Source organism: Limulus polyphemus, unplaced genomic scaffold, assembly GCF_000517525.1.
Source record: "Limulus polyphemus unplaced genomic scaffold, Limulus_polyphemus-2.1.2 Scaffold354, whole genome shotgun sequence".
In the NCBI taxonomy this organism is placed as follows: domain Eukaryota; kingdom Metazoa; phylum Arthropoda; class Merostomata; order Xiphosura; family Limulidae; genus Limulus; species Limulus polyphemus.
Genome location: NW_013665964.1, coordinates 38,700 through 42,865, shown reverse-complemented (window position 1 = coordinate 42,865; position 4,166 = coordinate 38,700).

Sequence of the window (4,166 nt, the reverse complement as noted above, 5' to 3'; positions counted from 1 at the left end):
TGTCTGTTTTATTCAAAGTGGGCCGAGCATGGCCAGATGGTTAAGGGTGATCGACTCGCAATCTAAGATTCGCGGGTTCGAATCCCCGTCCCATCAAACATGCTCGCCTTTTCAGCCGTGGGGGCGCTATAATGTGACGGTCAATCCCACTATTCGTTGGTAAAAGAGTAGCCCAAGAGTTGGCGGTGGGTGGTGATGACTAGCTGCCTTCCCTCTAGTCTTTCACTGCTAAATTAAAGACGGCTAGCGCAGATAGCCCTCGTGACTGTCGTATGGAAAAAAAAAACACTAAAAATTGATAAATGTGATGGCTAACTCATTGAAAACAACACCAAAACAGTGACCTACATACAGAGAATACCACGAAATATAATGCGACTGACATATAGAGAATAACAAAAATAAAGCTACCCTGGCTACTAACACACATAAATCAATAATAAGAATAACAGTATGATAACTTACACCAAAAATGTTAAATTTGAATACTTTTTTAGTTGCTGGCCTAAAACACATAAAACTTCGCACGTAAAACTTAGCGGCTAACAGTGTCGTCCTAGAATCTAATGCAAAATGAAACAGTAACGCTACTTAAAGAACCCCCCCCCCCCACAGTAGTACAGCGGTATGTAAATCAGTAACAAGTAGCTTTAATACTTTGCCAAAAGTTTGTATTCAATCCTGAACTAAACTGCTCTACTGTGCCAGCAACAGGAATCAAACTTCACATTTTAATATTATAAATCCTTAAGTTGGGTTTCGATAATCGTGGTAGGCAGAGTACAGATAGCCCATTGTGTAGCTTTGTGCTTAATTACAAACAAACAAAGAAATCAACAGAAAAAAACATTATTTTCTATATTGGTCTAAAAAACAAGAAATGCTGTTCTACAGATTAATTCAAACAAATAACCCAAAGACACTCTAAATAATGTCTTTAAAAAACAAAATCGAAATGAAAATGGTGTCTAAGAGGCTTAAGCAGCAATATCACCGAAAAGATATCTATCGAGTCGCGCCCGGCATGGCCAGGTGGTTAGAACGCTCGACTCGCAATCTGCGGGTCGCGGGTTCGCATCCCCTATCCCACCAAACATGCTCGCCCTTTCAGCCGTTGGGGCGTTATAAAGTGACGGTCAATCCCACTATTCGTTGGTAAAAGAGTAGCCCAAGAGTTGGCGGTGGGTGGTGATGACTAGCTGCCTTCCCTCTAGTCTTACACTGCTAAATTAGGGACGGCTAGCGCAGATAGCCCTCGTGTAGCTTTGCGCGAAAATTCAAAACAAACAAACAAACTATCGAGTCACACATTATAGCAGTATCACCGAAAAGATATTTATCGAGTCACACGTTACAGCAGTATCACCAAAAATATATATTCGAGTCACACATTAAAAGAAAAGCACAAATATTGTACAAATATATTGAAAGTCGAAAACAGTGTTCTCGATTCTTTAAAAGAAATCATGATCGAAAGATCGATATAAAGAAAACGGCACTAAGGATTCCTTTTTTTTAACGATTCATATAAACGAAAGATCAAAACGTTGTCCTCAGGTGATAGATTAGAAGGTTTATTTGTTTGTAATTAATCACAAAGCTACACAATGTAATATCTGTGCTCTGCCCACCACGAGTATCGAAACCCGCATTCTAGCGTTGTAAGTCCGCAGACATACCGCTGTGCCACTGGGGGGCAGATTAGACGGAACCAGCTAGTCAACACCACCCACCGCCAACTCTTGGGCTATTCTAATTGAATATTGAGATTTGACTGTCAGTTTTATAACGCAACCATGAAGTGCGTTTCTGAGGCAATGGGACATGAACTCAGAACTCTCGGATTCACAGTCCGGCACGCTAAAACCTAGATCACACCCAATACTTGTTCGAATTTAGCATTTTTATCAGGTTTTTGTCTTTCATATTAGTTTTAAATGTTCAGAATTTTCGTCTTGCATTAAGGTTTTCGTGATATCTGTATAAAGTAGTGGCGGGTGCTGTTGACAAACTAACTGCCTTCCCTCTAGTCTTACACTACTAAATTAGGGACGGCTAGTGCAGGTAGCCCTCGAGTAGCTTTGCGCGAAACCCATAACAAACAAACAAACCTTCATGACATCTTTTAATACCTTTCAGGGAAGTTTTTAAATCTAGTTTACACGAACAAATTCTAGACTTTCTCATAATCAAATTAGTAGAAACAATTGACACACTAACCCGAATAAAACAAGTACAAAATCTGCTTTGATTGCGAGTCGAGCGCCCTAACCACCTGACTATGCCTAGCCCGTCGTGAAGGTACATGACTCTCATTGAAATCGTTAATTTAGTTACATCCTTCCACCTAAACCTTTTATTTTAGCGAAGTTGACTGGGTTAGTTATTTTCCATAGCATGATGCCCAAGATAATTTTTTTCTTTTTTGAGGATACAGCGTTTAGCGCGGTGACATTAAATTTTGTTGCTGCATATAAATACAGCCTTTTGGCTGCCATCATGGTTTAGTCAAGTTGATGAGTTCTGGTATTGAACAAAAACTTAAGTTTTTTCCAATATTTATGCCTTTTAACTTATCTATTATAGCTAATTTCACGTGGAAACAACCCCCCCCCCCCCAGCGGCACAGCGATATGTCTGCGGACTTACATGCTAGAAACCGGTTTTCGATACCCATGGTGAGCAGAGCACAGATAGCCCATTGTATGGCTTTGTGCTTAACTTCAAACAAACAAACATGAAAAAAAAATCTTATCGCATTATAAAATAAGTTACTTTAGAAAAAAAGTTAATATATTATAATTATCGAGATGAATAGTAACTTCACATCAAATTGTATCAAGTGTTTCTCCTTTGAAACTATGCAAGCATCCACAATGAAGTTGAGTCAGACTTGTTTATTCTCCTTTCTATATGTTTCATTACGTTCACTATTCTTTTCTTTTTCTAAAACTTGATAAAAATGACGAACGTTTAAATTTTCAACTCATAATAAAAGGCGAACAACTACATTTTAAATTTTGGTTACAATTTGTACATACATTCCAGAGTTGTTTATTCAAAAATAAACGCGCTCGATAGTTTTATGTTTTGTACGAATAATGAATGTGAAAATTATTTGTATTTATTTTAAGCAGTTCAAACAAAATAACAAACCTGAATTACGAATGCATTTGTGATAAACTGATAAAATTGAAAGTGACTTGTAATTAATAGCGTTTTTTTATATACGTGTACTACAAAATCTCACTACTTGAATAATAGTAATGTTATTTTCTACAATTATTACTTAAAAGTAATGTTCGTCATTGGGCTTTTGTTAACATCTGAAAATAATTTGAATGAACGACTACATTACTCTCACCTAGGGCATGTTTGAATACACTTGATTTATTCGCCCTTCTTAAATTTGCATGCTCATCCACACGCGTCACACAATGATAATTTTAATACATGGGTTTATTGAAACTATAAATGTCTTTCCTGTTTGTCTTGATATGCGTTTTATTGAATGTATATCTATATTTCAAATCCCCGACCCACCAAACATGCTCGCCCTTTCAGCTGTGGGGGCTTTTTAAGTGACGGTCAATCGCATTATTCGTGTGTAAAAGAGTAGCCCAAGAGTTGTCGGTAGGTGGTGATGACTTGCTGCTTTCCCTCTAGTCTTACACTGCTAAATTAGGGACGGCTAGCGCAGATAGCCCTCGTGTAGCTTTGCGCAAAATACATAACAAAACAAACTAAATTTTGAAACTGAAAAGCATATTTTACATTTTGATATAAAATAATGTTTAATATTTTACCTAATGTTTTATCGCAATGATTTATAAAACGTTTGTACGTAAGCTCAAATGAGCTCTTCAACTTGCATTCAGTCCTTGTTTAAAATATAAAAATAGTAAATGTCTTGGGTGTGTATCTAACTAGACTTGTTTACAAAGAAAGCAGTGTGCATCAAAAGTCAAAGTCTGATATAATTTTGTTTTACTTTTACATTTGAAGGGGTTTGTGAGGCAAAAATAACTACTGTGAAAAATGGCTTCGTTTTTGTTTGTTTTTTGAATTGTTACAAATTCTAGGAACTATAGTTGATGTAGAAGATCCAAAATAAATAGGCAAGGTAATGAAAACTGGAATTAAATAGGTACATCATACAAAAACGT